General features: G+C 39.8%; 1 protein-coding gene and 1 long non-coding RNA gene across 2 annotated transcripts in view; both read right to left on the bottom strand.

Annotated features, from left to right (window-relative positions):
• Positions 1-15,007, bottom strand: part of NALF1 (NALCN channel auxiliary factor 1) — an 839,509-nt gene that overhangs the window by 556,920 nt on the left and 267,582 nt on the right. The window lies entirely within an intron of this gene.
• The window catches only part of LOC127050818 (uncharacterized), a 283,849-nt gene that overhangs the window by 147,952 nt on the left and 120,890 nt on the right, over positions 1-15,007 (bottom strand). The window contains exon 2 of the long non-coding RNA XR_007774289.1: positions 1,749-1,948. This is a non-coding gene — a long non-coding RNA (uncharacterized LOC127050818). The remainder of the gene's footprint in view (positions 1-1,748; positions 1,949-15,007) is intronic.

The following is a 15,007-nucleotide window of genomic DNA, read 5'->3' as shown; positions in this document are numbered from 1 at the left end:
TTTGGGCAGAAGACATGAGTTTCAAAGCCAAGTGAGATGAGAGAGGGCGGGGACAAGTAGTTGTGCCTGGTGGTGTGGGCCCCAACCACCATTCAACCTTTCCTCTCTCCACTATTTAATAATAGAGCTCATTGAGAGTCCTATTACACGCTGCATACCTGATACCTAGATCTAAGTGTTGGACCTGCTTTGGGAGAGTGTCTCTGATGCAAGAGACTGCTCAGGGTGCACAAGAGTGAGGCTCCCCCAGAAACAGCTGCAATCACTGAGAGCTGTGTTAAGTGGTAGGACCTGAAGACATCCCAGCAGACTGGCGAGTGGTTAGCGGGGCGGCCAGCAGAGAGGCGTAGTGATTGGCCAGTGAAGTGACTGGCAGAGAGGTGCAGTAATAGGGAAGCCAGAGGAAAAGCGCAGTGATCAGCCAGCAAGGCAGCTGGTGGATAGGCGTGGCGACTGGCTGGTAGAGTAGCCAGCAAAGAAGATCAGAGCGCTGATCGGCCGGCAGGACAGCCAGCTAAGAGGAGCAGTGAGCGAGTACCTGGGAAGTGGAGCAAGTAAAGTTCCTTCATATCCCCCACCTCCACCCAGGTGGGAGGTGCACCTGTAGACTCTAGGTCTGCACTGACCAAGGACAACAACTGTGAGTAAGGAGCAGAGATGGGATGGGTGCAATAAAGGGACTTTAGGTTGCTGGACATAAGAACCTGAGGGAAAAGGACATTACCCAATTTACTTGGGGATGGGTCTTCTGCTCATGGTTTATGTTTATGAGCCCTGTTTGTGGTGTTTTCTCAAATTAATGCTGAGTTATTTCCCTCCTTTTATTAAAAGTTTCTTTTCTACACTCAGGCTCTGTGTTTATAAGAGGGGAAGCATTGCCTCTTAGAGGAACCCAGGTAATATGTAATTGTCTCAGGTCATTCGGGGGGTGGAGTGGGGTGGGGGACTCAAGCTGGTTTTGTGTTGTATTGTTGAAGAGAAACCCCAAGAGAACCACCCCTGGTTGCTGCAAATTCCAATGGGCAGAAGGGTTACATATGGCAGTGGTTCTCAAACTAGGGCTGTCGCTTGTTCAGGGAAAGCCCCTGGCAGGCTGGGCCGATTTGTTTACCTCCTGCATCCGCAGGTTTAGACGATCACGGCTCCCCCTGGCCGTGGTTTGCCACTCCAAGTCAATGGGGGCTGCAGAAAGGGCAGCCAGCCCTTCCCTCGGCCCGCGCTGCTTCCCATAGCCCCTATTGGCCTGGAGCGGCAAACCACGGTGAGTGGGAGCCACAATCGGCTGAACCTGCTGATGCGGCAGATAAACAAACAGGACTGGCCTGCCAAGGCTTTCCTTGAACAAGTGGTGGCCCTCGTTTGAGAACCACTGCCATATAGGATTTTCAGACCACTAGTCATCATATACTTAAGTTGTATTATTTTTAACTGTAGACAGCTGCACTTTTTTTAGCTATTTTTTTTGGTCAAGGCGTCCATCTCTACTGATTATCCTGTAGCCTAAAGAAGCAACTATGGAGGCAAGCCTACACTAACATATATACCACATAGATTTAAAGATCTTCTCCAGCTATAACATTAGTGATGTCATAATCTAGAGAGACTGTATTATACTAATTGCAGCACTATGCTCTATATTTAAGAGTACAGTGGCTTTGTTCTTTCCTAAAATGGTAACTGTAACACTGTCTTTGTAATTAGAAAATATACATACATATATTCATTCATAGATTCATAGATTCTAGGACTGGAAGGGACCTCGAGAGGTCATCGAGTCCAGTCCCCTGCCCTCATGGCAGGACCAAATACTGTCTAGACCATCCCTGATAGACATTTATCTAACCTACTCTTAAATATCTCCAGAGATGGAGATTCCACAACCTCCCTAGGCAATTTATTCCAGTGTTTAACTACCCTGACAGTTAGGAACTTTTTCCTAATGTCCAACCTAAATCTCCCTTGCTGCAGTTTAAGCCCATATGTTTTTTTCTCTTTTTTATTTAGAAATCTTCATTATCTCAAGGAAAAGAAGTAGATGTAAAGAGGTCTCTATCAGGGGGACAGATACATTCGTTAAGGCTCCAAAGTCTGTTTTCTTCTAATACATTTATTTTGCCAGAAAATCACAAGCCTCCTTTGATAAATAAGATGCACTGCCTCTTTCTTGCATTCCTACCTCTTGATTCAATAGGTGGGGAAGATGGGGAAAGCAGCTGCTCCTATTTTCCCCTTAGTATCCTTTGATAAAGCAGTATATTTAAAATGGAAACTATTTGTAGGCTGGAAAATGCTACAAAATATGTTTTAGCTGTGTTATACCATCAGTTATGGAACCTTGTTATTTTTTGGATTAAAGTCAAAATACTATATCTATTAGTATAGCACCACTTATCATTGATATAGCACCAGCGTGTGGATTGCTCTGTCCAGGGTCAGCCACTGGACCCTAAGGAGAAAGAATATGTAGAATTATCTATTATTCCCCCCCCCCTCGCATCTTGGAAGGAGGAGTGGGTTTGTCTCCCTTTCCCCAGAGAAACAAGGTGTTTGGCCCCCACACTCTGTGTGAGAACTCAGTGCCTTCACACTAGTTCTGAGACCTCTTCCATTCATGCCATTCCTCTCCCTCCCACCCTCTCAGGAACTGGATAGAATGGCAGCTCCCACAATCCGGAGGTTAGGGAGATGGTAGATAGAGTTTTCCCTAAGCAGCCAATAAGGAGGCTCACATTTTGTTTCTGTATTTAAGGCAACACTTTCAACCTGAAATGATCACACACAAATTGGGGATTATCAGCTCTCCCCTAAGGCTCAAAAACCCAACACGAAAGTGCCCAAAATGTGATTTGTTATTTGATTTTAAATCTTATGATGTGGGGGGGTTGTCATGATTTTTCAATGTGTTTGGCGATATGACTTCTATTGCCAATTTCCTACTCCCTTTACCTCATTTGTTCCATGTCACAACCTCTAGAAGATACACAGTTTGATGCTGACAGACTAGCTCAGGCCAGAGCCATAGGCCAGTTCACTTGTGTGTGAATATCAAAGGAGTTAAATGTATTAGTATATATATTCAGGCCAATTTATTTGTTTACTATTACATTGCATTTACATTATGCATGCCCAGTAATTAAATAACACTAGATCAAAGTGTGTGTTCATGAAAATGTGTATTCAGGTGTTAGAACTTCATGAAAACGAATGGAATGTTACTTGTATTGTTTTCACTTATCTATTCCTATTATAATGTAATGGCAGCATTTACATTATGTATATCCCTGTGACTAAATCACTCATTGAATGCAAATGAAGAAGAGTGCTAAATTCAAAGCAATTGGTCTTATCAGATTGTTGTCTGAAGAAGCTATAAGTACTGATTCAAAGGAAGATCCTTTATCTCTGAACTGTCTTGGACTTTTACAAATGAAAAGCAGAGATTCCCAGAATTATTCTGGGTAACCCTGAAAAGACTTTTAGGAAACTGGCAGATTACTACATCTCTGCTACCATTTTGGACTTACAAACTGACTCACCTGTCACTATATTTAACCTGCTTTAACCTCTCAATAACTCTCATTCTTTTTTCCTAGCTAATAAACCTATAGCTAGTTTACTATAGAACTGGCTGTCAGTCTTGTCTTTGGTATATGACCTGGAATACCAGTTGACCTGGGGTAAGTGACTGATCCTTTGGGATTGAGAGAAACCTGATGTAGTGTGATTGTTTATTTATATAACCTTTTATCACAAAGTTCAGTTTCTCTGGGTGGCAAGATAGGTTGGAGGCTAAGGGGACTGTCTGTGACTGCATGGCAAGACTGTTATAGTGATCCAGGAGTTCACAATTGTTATTGGCTTGGTGAAATCCAGTTTGGTGTGTTTGCCCTTGTTTTCTGACAGTCTGCCCTGAGATAGGTACTCACAGTTGTGAGCCACTCTTGACAGCATGACACACAGAACAGAAGGAGGAGTGAAACTGGAATGCAAATTTTCCTGACAAATGGCACAGTCAGCTTTGCTACTGGGTCTAAAAATGTTCCCAGGGTTCACTGAACTTGAACTGTAGTCAGAGATGGGCACCAAGCCCACTTAGTTTCTGGGGAAGCCCAGGCATGAAGAGAGATGCAAGGCTTGTGTGGACCTGTATGCAAATACTTAACCACTGAAAACAAACACACAGCATCTATGTTGTGAAACAGTTGCAAATAACGGACAGGACATAAAGCCACAAAATGAAGGAAACAAAAAGTTAAACAACTCAACAATAAATATGCTACTTCTCGACCCGCAACCACATGTGACCACTACCACAACTATCATACAGTACATATTATTCACCTTAACTCTGCCCACTTAGAATGCCAACTTTCCAGCTTTTACTAAATTACTTCCTGCTAATACACCAAACTATGACACTAAACATCTACAACTAAGGGTATGTCTGAGAGCACACTTCCCAGCTTAAATAGACAGTTAACGCTCTAAAAATACAACTGTAGCCAAGAATAGCACATGAGACGGCTTGGGCTAGCCAGTTGAGCTGCTGACCATGCTAACCCTGGATGCACTGCTATTTTTAATGCGCTAGTTCAAGCAGAGTTAACACATCTGTTTACCTGACCTGGGAAGTGTGCTTCCTGCAGCAGTGTAGATATCCCCAAAGAGTTTTGGGAGGGAATGATATAGCGAAGGGGTGTGTGTGTGGAGGGGAAAATTGAGGGCTAGTTTGGTAAAGAAGGATGAAAGCTGGCATCCCTGTGAGGACACAGTTATGGTAGTTGTATGTGTACATAGGAACTATGGTAGTGGTAAGGTGGGTGCCTGACAGTGCAGAAGTAGAGGGTATGTTAGCTCCTTAGTTTTTCCACTTGCTTGCTTTTGTGGTTATGCATCATGTATATTATGTACCAAACTTAGTTCCTTCACAACAAAGTTTATTCATGTATTAACCTATTTTAGGGTTCTGTATCTGGAAAGATCGTATCACTTGCGCCTGAGACAGTTTACATGCAATTCCAAGAAAGCCATATTGTTTCCTTCTAGAGACCACACACATACCTTCGAAATGCACGAATCTCTGACAGAGTGCCTTGGAAAGTATGATAGTCTACATTTATAGTCAAATACAATATGTTTGCAGTCTAAGTATTTTCTCTATTTTATACTCTTAGAAGTATATAAAAAGTAAATTCCAAACTGGCCCCAAACTAGCAACAATTGAAATGCAATCTAAACTTCTGACCACTCTACTCTATGGTCATACAGTTGTTGCGAAAACTAAAGCTTAGATGCACTAAATACACTTAACATACAGCCAACTGGAAGGGGCTTACTGCAAATGTTATGCAAAGTGATTGTTAAACCCAGTGTTTATTTACTATTTACAGAACCTCTCATGCTTTTCACTAATGTGTCTCTGAGAAGTATCGCTGAGGTTTAAGAATTTATGACCAAGTGTTGGTGGGATTTCAGGAGGGAATTGGTATAATGTTGGTGAATAATTCATTTCTCTGAACTATGTCCTTCTTTTAGAGATTAAATGGAGCATGTAGGGAAAACAACGGTTTAATGTCATTGTTTTTGGTATATAATAAGATATTGCTGTATTGGAATGTGTTAATCAGGTATTTGGTTTCCGATCATAAATCAAAGTAGAGGAATTCACAGAAAAATAAGAGATACCAATAGTAGAAGTTATTCTAATATAGTAACTCTTACATTCATGAGAAAAATTGGTACAATGAGCTGAAGAGAATGATATGATAAACCAAAAGTTTCTATGGTTAACCAGTGACACTGAATATGTACACTTACGCAATTTGATGAGTTGCAATGAATGAAAAATAGCTTACTTCTATATGATCATGCACTCTGGGTTTTATTGATATTTTCCTCAACAGAGTGTCTCAAACACCACATACATTGCTGAGGGTATGGCTACACTTACAGTTGTACAGCGCTGGGAGTTACAGCTGTCTTCATACAGCTGTGTAGGGAAAGCGCTGCAGTGTGGCCACATTGACAGCTACCAGCGCTGCAGTGTGGCCGCATTTGCAGTATTTGCAGCGCTGTTGGGAGTGGTGCATTGTGGGCAGCTATCCCAGCGTTCAAGTGGTTGCAACGTGCTTTTCAAAAGAGGGGGGTGAGGGGAAACGTGAGGGAGAGAGAGAGAGAGTGGATTTTTGGATCTGTCAGCTCCCTGCCTTGCAAGTTCTAAGGACTGAAACATACACATCACCAACCTGCAATCAATTTAAAAGTTTCAAGCCCTTCCCCCACCCCTCTCTTATTCACTAAATGCAAATTATGCACTCCTAAATATCCTTCAGACTACATAAGCAGCTGCTCAACACGGACTCCCTCCTCCCCCTCTGCCGTGTGACTTCTCTCTTCAAGCAAACAGCTGTGAACCTTCCAAAGCAATTCCCCTGCCTGCCTCCGCTCGATGGAGCAAACAGGAGCTGTGTTTGTTTTTTAGATAAGCAGCTTGGGGGAGCTCGGAGTTCAGCCATTCTTCCGGTTTGTTGTGAGCAGGCATTCTGGGATACCTCCTAATACCCTGGAGGCCAATAACAGCGCTTTTGGTGGCCACACCTATGGAGCAAAGCTGCATCACCAGCGCTGCAATCGTTACACCCCAAGCAGACCAGGTGTACAGCCAGCACTGCAGCCAGCTGGATGTTGCAGCGCTGGATGTGCCTTGCAGGTGTGGACAGTTACTAAGTTGCAGCGCTGTAAACCCACCACCAGCGCTGCAACTCTCCACTGTAGCCAAGCCCTGAGAGTGGATATTCAAATAGCAGGGTAGGGTTGACTCAGTATTCAGCTGTACAACAACATTGATACTTTTTTTGTTGCCAGTGACCACCAGTAGAATGATTTAGCGGGAAATGAGTATTCCCTTTCTTATATATGTCCCCCTCTCCCCTGCACAGAGTGGACATAACTGAAAAATAGGTGAATAGACTTTGCTGCTGTGGAAAACTTGAGAAGAAAGTCACCTTTGGACTGAGACCATTCACAGAAAATTTTAGTCACAAGAAAGAGTTTTGCAGAAAGTTATGACTTTCTGAACGGGGGACAGAGACATCAGGGGAAACGTGAGAAAGTAGCCATGAATAGGTGAGAGAAAGGAAGAAAGAAGCTGCAAGGGATAGAGAAATGGGGCAGAAAAGCAATGCCTAAAATAGATGTGAAATGGAAACCATCAAAGGGCTGTGGATATAGGCCATGAGGAGAGACAGGTGAAGCACAGTGGGAGACATAGCAACAGAAGAGAGCATTTCCACATAAACCATGATCCTGGAGACTGCGGGATGATTTTATGTCCATGTTGCAAATATCTGATTGTTTTTCTTTGCATTTCTCTGTCAACTTTCTAAGAAGAAAATGACCTAAAATCCATCAAAATGTGAAAAAAACCGTCCCTGGCCCCCAGAAGCCTAGCTTATTTTAATTGTTATTAATGACCATAAATTAGTAGTCATGTTATACTATAGCTATTGATTTTATGTGGAAGATGCACGGGTCTAGATTCACAAAGCTACTTAAGCACCTAAACCCCAGACAATCAATAAGACAGAGAGACAGAGCACAGTCATGAGAATTACTCGATAGCTTTCTGACTTCAGCACTCATCCAAGATGTGGGAGACCTAGAATATAGTTCCCATGCTCCAATGACTAATTATTTATTAACATTGCATCAGCTTTAATGGGAGAGACTGAGGTTGCCCCACATCATAATATCCAATAGCCCAAAAGTTAGTGCCCCCACTGGAGAGGTGGCAGATCCCTTTTTCAATCCCTTCCTATCATCAGGTGGATGGGGAACTAGAACCAGGGGGCTCTCACATCCCAAGTGATTACAAGGTCCTTCCCTATTGTTAAAAAATGCCATAGGTGCCTAATGCAAAGAGTGTTCACAGCTGAGGATCACTAGAAGAGATAGGTGCCTACCTGCAGTCTGGATTTAGGTACATATCTCTGAGAGAGAGGCAGGGCTTAGTATATACGTCTCTCATTGACATCTCCCATTGGCTAGCTTAGGCTCCTCACCTAGTGAGCCAGCATTTTTGAATTGCAGTTTAAGGTGCCTATATCTCCCTGTTTATGGTGTTAGGATCCCAGGTGCCTAACTCAGGCTTTGTAAAAAACAATTGTTTTTCCTAGGTGCCTAAAATGTAGGCACTGTGGCACTCAGCTTCACCACACCTAAGTACCTTTGTGAAGCTAGGCCCCAGATACTATTGTGATGGGTGACAGTATAAACCCAATAGATAGATATAAGTGTAAAGAACCACGAAGGAGGCTGGTTGTACTGTGGTAAATGTCATCCTTTATCCCACTCTCACAAGGAGTCTGTATTACCTTACAAAACAGGCATCTCTAAATTCTAATATTTATTTCTTAGACTCTCTTTGAATGATTATTTTGTTCCATCTCTCAGACTCCCATATCTCAGGGGAACAGCTATATTACTCTGGAAATATCTGTGTACAAACTTATAAAAAATGAGTGATGAAAGCACATTGGTCACTGTGGGGGAAGGGAGGGAAATAACATCCATTTGATGTTCTTCTGGTACTATATACAGAAGAATCTTTTTACTTCACTGTACTCTGCTAATGGCCAGATCTATTTAAAAAAGAAACAAAACAAAACAAAACAAAACCCACAAGACATTACTTGTTACCAGCAGCTCTTAAATGTGTTGTTAGTTAACAGCTTGATACCAGCATAGTAAAGTGCAGTTCATGGCCTGGTAAATGGGATGTTATACATGTTGTCAACTAATTGCTGTAAAATTATTGATGTTACACTGGAGTGCTGTGTAAAAAGAGAGAGTGAATATGTATGAAGTGACTTGATTCTGGCATCTAGAGTCACGTGATTCTAGTAACTATAAACTGCTGAATATAGAATATTTTATTTGTTATTTTGTTTTATGACCACCAATAAAAATACTAGTTTAAATCGTATGGCAATATAAATGAAAAGGGAAGTGTTTTTGTTCTAAAAAATATTTAACGAAATAGCCATTTGAAGAAAAAATAAATAAAGCCACTGAATTTCAATCCCTTATTTAGACTTTGATTATTTTTCTTGGTCAAGTTGGAAAAGCAAACATCTCGTCTCCAAGTGTATCTAGATCTTTCATTATGTACACACCATCATTCTGCCACGTGAGTTCTAATTGAAAATGTATTCAAATATTTGTAGGGCTTTTTTCATTATAAAATTAAACAAAGACAGAAATTACACCTGCCCAAGTTACAGACCAACTTGGTGACAGAGCTAGGAGTAGGACCCAGGTCTCCTAGGTCCAGTGCCCTAGACACAGAACCACACTATACTCTTAAACAGTTATTAACAATTTAAGTCTCTGATCCTGCAGTCAGAACAATACACCTGCAGGAAGCACTGTTGAGTTCAGTGAGGTTCCATGGAGATCCCAGGCTCCACCCACACAGATTCAGTTTCAGGAGTGGGGCTAATTCTATATGTATTAATAATGTATGGAGATATCTTAATATTCATTTATTCTATTTAGAATTGTTTCAGCACTTTAAAGCTATTACAATATAGCATTATCTTTAATCCTTATTTTCCACTCCCAAACAAGTTTGGTACAGTGTATTGAACACTTTACTATGCATACACTGCTAAATGCTTATATAACAGCCATGCGTGTGACTGCTTGACATCAAGCTGTTTAGAATTCCTGATACAGCACATTCAATTAAACAGATAAAAACTACGGTTATTTTTACTGCTGCTATTTTGCTGTCACCCTTGCTGTATTTATAATAATTTTAGATGATACAAAATGTACTTTCCTTCATAGGGGAAAAAAGCGTGCAGTCTGAGATCAATGTTTCAGAAGAGGTAATGACCAGCTTGGGAGGGAAGTAAGAAATTTAACACAAAAAACCTATATAAAAGTAAGCTGAAGAGACTGACGAAGTATCAGAAGGCAGCAAATTCTGAACTACAGTTGTCAGTCCACATCAATTCACTCTGGTGGGGGTAGCGCCTCGGAACTGGGGCAAATACCAGTCCAATTCTGCAAACACTCATGCATACAGTCCTGTTGACTTTAGTGAGATGATTCACATGTGTAAGAGATTTCAGGGTCAGACCCATGCATTAGAAGATGATATATTATATACAAAGATGTTCATTCAGGATAGAGTCACAGCCTGCACCAAGAAGGCCCAGTCTGCAGTCTTGATTCAGGCCAAACATTCACTGACTTCAGTGGGAGTCTCATCTGAGTTAAGACTGCAGAATTTGGTTCAGCATTCACTTTCTCCTTGTTTCCTTCCTATACTACTACCTCAACATACTTTCACTGGTCTTCCACCTTGCATCTGGAATCAGAAAAAGGTCTGATTATAAACATGCATTTTGGTGCAGCTTGTAATAGCTTCACAGATAAAGCTGCAACTAAATTTCTGTTTCAAGCTGAGTTTTGCATCCTTTTAAAATCCAAAAATAAAATAAATTTTAAAAAAGATCGCTTTGAAGATGGCTGGGTAAGATCTTTGGCCACAGAGTGAAGGTTGTGGTGCCTGGGAAGCATCAGGCTAACTCTTCATTACCCCACTTTTCTAACATTTTTGGTACATTTTTATTCAAACACTTGTACAGAAATGTGAAAGAACTGTAACTCCACATTTCTTGGTTTTCAAATGTCTGAATTTTGGGAATTCAACTCTCCTGTTCAGGTAAGGCACAAGCAGCAGAGGGCACAGTTGAGCACCTGTAACCCTTAATACACATTAAGAGTTTTTTGCATTTAAACACTATAAATGTTGCTTTTTATACACTGAAAAGCAAATCTCCATCTCTCTTTAAACCCATTTTGTCTTAACCTCCCATAATTACTAATATATACTACTTCCTAAAAAGGCCTGCAAAATTCAAAAAGCAAGCAACCAATCCCACCCACCCCACTTCCCCCAGTTTGGATAATGTAGGAGAAGCAATTTTGGAAATATGGTGAACCAAATGTCTGAAAAACTAATTTTAAAATGAACTCAGCTACATTTTCAAGATTGATTGATAAAATTGTCTGATTTTTATCTGACTTTCCTGGGGGCAGGGGGGGGGGGAACTGTTCCCTGGGATGAAGTATGACTCGCAAATTTTAGCTGGAAGGAAAACAGTTTTCTTGTCCCTTGAGAATTTTTGAGTTTTCAATTTTTTTTTCTCTTCATGAATCAGGACAAAAAGCTTAAGTGTCAATTTTTGTGTTTGTTTGTTCAACAAAATGTCATATGAGGTCAACTGAAACCTTTTGTTTCAATAAATCTTTTTTTTTCCATCCTCCCATTTTCCATACACTGTAAGTTAACTTACATTTGAAAACAAAGTAATTTTGAACTGAAAAATAGAACTTTTAATTTTGAAAATGTCAAAGCAATTTCATTTTTTTTTCCCCAAAATCTTTTGGAACAGGAAAATTTGCTCAAACCAACCTTTTCCCAAGAAAAGTTTTGGTGTTGATGAACTGCCATTTTGTAACCAAAAAAACCCCTAACAACAAATATTTGGTCAAAAAAATTCCAACCAGCTCTAATGCAAATGTTCAGGAAGGTCACTTTCTTTTGGGAAAATTAAGAAGGTAGATGCTGAAATGAAGATAATAAGGGATGCTAGTTCCCACTTGAACTATGGTATGACTGGTATGACATAATACACTACCAAGCATGCACTATATTCAGATCACTTTTAATGTGGAGATGGAGAGGCAGGAAGGTCATGAAAGGAAAACAGGTTTGGAGTTCCAAATGTATACATTGTATGTGTGTAGCCACAAATCAATTGTGAAATGCTCTGAGATTTTGAAAGGACCAACTGAGGGAATCATAACTGAAATTCAAAGCTCTAATGCTACAATCTGATCTGCACTAGTCAACCTTTGCACACATATTCAACCTCCTTGAAGAAAATTGGGCCTCACACAGATCTTCCTACTTGAATTAGATTGCAGGACCATCATTTAAATTCATAATACTGATTGCAATTTTGACTTTTTTCATAAAAAAGACTGCAGTTTTAGTAACTGTTTTTGTTCTTTTTGGTAGTGTTTTTTTTTTTTTTTGTTAAATGGAAACTGCTGAACCAGGCACAACTTTATAGTGATTGAAGTGATTGATTTAGGTTTCTGGATTTATCATTTACAAGACTGAGTTTGTGCCATCCATATAATAACATAGCAGTTGCCTAGGATTTTTTGTAGATATTATCTCTATACCAAACCTGCCCATCTCCTCTGCAAGAAAGTCAAAGCAGTTTTACCACCCACATCCTCTTTCCCAGCCCTGTTCCAAGGGTCTCTAAACCCGGTTTGTGTCTTACTGGTTTCACAACATTATATTCACTTTAAACATTACACAATTGACTATGCAGCGTTCATTGCAGCACAAGAACTAGGGAACATTCTAATCAGGAACAAATCTGACTGCAGACGAGTGGGCAAGAAGAAATGAAATCTCACATCTTACTGCATTAGTACTAGAGCTGGCTGAAAAACTGAGATCCATTGCCTCAGAAAATAAACCCTATTTTTAAAATTGTTTTTATTCTGAATCAGGACAAAAAATCAAGACAGAAACTACAAACGACTTTTGCAGGAACAAGTTTCCACTTTGGGAGAACCAAAAAGTTAGATTTCAGCTTTCCAGCTGCCCACCTCAAAGGTTGTTGACACAATATGTTGGGGAAGAGTCAACATGGCTTTTGTCAAGGGAAATCATGTCTCATCAATGTATTGGAATTCTTTGAGGGGAGCAACAAACATGCGGACAAAGGTGATCCAGTCAATACAGTGTACTTAGAGTTTCAGAAAACCTTTGACAAGGTGCCTCACAAATGGCTTTTTAAGCAAAGCATGCAGTCATGGGATAATAGGAAAGATCCTCTCATGGATCAGTAACTGATTAAAGGATAGGAAACAAAGGGTAGGAATAAATGGTCAGTTTTCACCATGGAGAGAGGTAAATAACAGTGTCCCACAGGGATCTGTACTGGGACCAGTGCTGATCAACATATCCATAAATGATCTGAAAAAAAGGGGTAAATAGTAAGGTGACAAAGTTTACAGATGATATAAAATTACTCAAGATAGTTAAGTCCAAAGCCGACTGCAAAGGTTTATAAAAGGATCTCACAAAAGTAGGTGACTAGGCAACAAAATGGCAGATGACATGTTGATAAATGCAAAGTAATGCACGTTTGAAAACATAAATCCCAACTATACATATAAAATGATGGATTCTATATTAGCTGCTACCACTCAAGAAAGAGATCTTGGCGTCATTGTGGATAATTCTCTGAAAACATCTGTTCAATCTGCAGCAGTAGTGAGAAAAGGTAACAGGGTGTTAGGAACCATTAGAAAAGGATAGAAAATAAGACAGAAAAATATCATAATGCCACATTATAAAACCATGGTGTACACACAACTGGAATACCGTGTGAAATTCTGGTTTAAAAAAAAAAGAGATATTAGAATTGGAAAAGGTACAGTGAAGGACAACAAAAATAATTAGGGGTATGGAAAAGCTTCCATATGAGGAGAGACTAAAAAGACTGGGACTGTGCAACTTAGAAAAGAGAAAATTAAAGAGGGATCAACTAGAAATCTATAAAATCATGACATGGAGAAAGTAAACCAGGATGTGTTATCTACCTCTTCACATAACACGAGAAGCCGGGGTTACTCAATAAAATAAATAGCCAGCAGATTTATAACAAACAAAAAGAAGTACTTTTTCACATAATTCCCAACAATCTATGAAACTCGTTGCCAGAGGATGTTGTGAAGATCAAAACGATAACTGGGTTCAAAACAGAATTAGATAAGTTCATAAAAGATAGGTCCATCAGTAACTATTAGCCAAGATGGTTAGAAACACAAACCCATTCTCTGGGTGTTCCTAGCCCTCTGACTGACAGAAGCTGAGACTGGACAAAGGGGGATGGATCATTCAGTAACTGTCTTGTTCTGTTCATTCTCTCTGAAGCATCTGTCACTGGTCAGTGTTGTAAGACAGGATACTGGGCTAGATGATCTGATTGATCATATATCTGACCCAGCTGGGCCATTCTTATTTTCTTACCTTCTTTTTCCAGAAAGTGAAATTGACAAGAGCTTTCCATGTAAGAAGCTAGGGCACTGTGATTTCAATTTTTCCAACAGAAAAACAACTGTATTTACATTATTCATTTATTTATTTATTTTTCAAAATTAAAATTTTCCTATGGAAAATTCAGATTTGGAAAAATGGCATTTTCCACTGAAAAACTTACAATGGAAAATTCCCAGCCAGCTCTTGTGAGTAAATCAAACATTATTCATATCTGGTACAAAAACCTCCTTTATTATTGTACTTTCATAAGATTCTCTTATGTGAGAAAGTTGAGCTTTTAAAGACCAACATCTAAACTAAGAGTATCTCAAAACTATGGACAAAATAGTACTCTTCTCAGATACCTGCACTGCAATTAAGTAAGCTTAAAATCCTAATTGTAATTGACTACACAGCAGACTTTGAACTGCCCAGCTCCAACCTCTTTCTGTAGGTAATACGACAGCAACAAAGCAGTATTCATAATAAAATTCAAAAATTTAGATTTTCAACTAAATTCTTGAAATTTCAAAAAAGAAAAGGGGGGTGAATTTTTTTTTGATGTGTGTGAATATTTTATACCTTTTTGTAGGGAGTTCCAATAACCATCTTTCTACCATACCTGTTTAAACCAACAGCTTATCAGCCAGAGTTGGGTATTGTTCCATCTTTTATAATAGTAGTACTAATTTTAAATGTACAGTGCAATAGTACAATTTTAAATGTGGTAAGTGCAGCAGAATAGAATTTGACTAAGGTTATATTCCTCGATGCGCACCACTTACAGAAACAGCCACTCTTACCTGAACTGCATTCAAATGTACTCCATGTCCCTGCTTAGATTTAGCTAAACAAGATTCTACTGTG

The sequence above is a fragment of the Gopherus flavomarginatus genome, chromosome 1 (genome assembly GCF_025201925.1).
Source record: "Gopherus flavomarginatus isolate rGopFla2 chromosome 1, rGopFla2.mat.asm, whole genome shotgun sequence".
In the NCBI taxonomy this organism is placed as follows: domain Eukaryota; kingdom Metazoa; phylum Chordata; order Testudines; family Testudinidae; genus Gopherus; species Gopherus flavomarginatus.
This window is presented reverse-complemented; position numbering and strand designations above follow the sequence as displayed.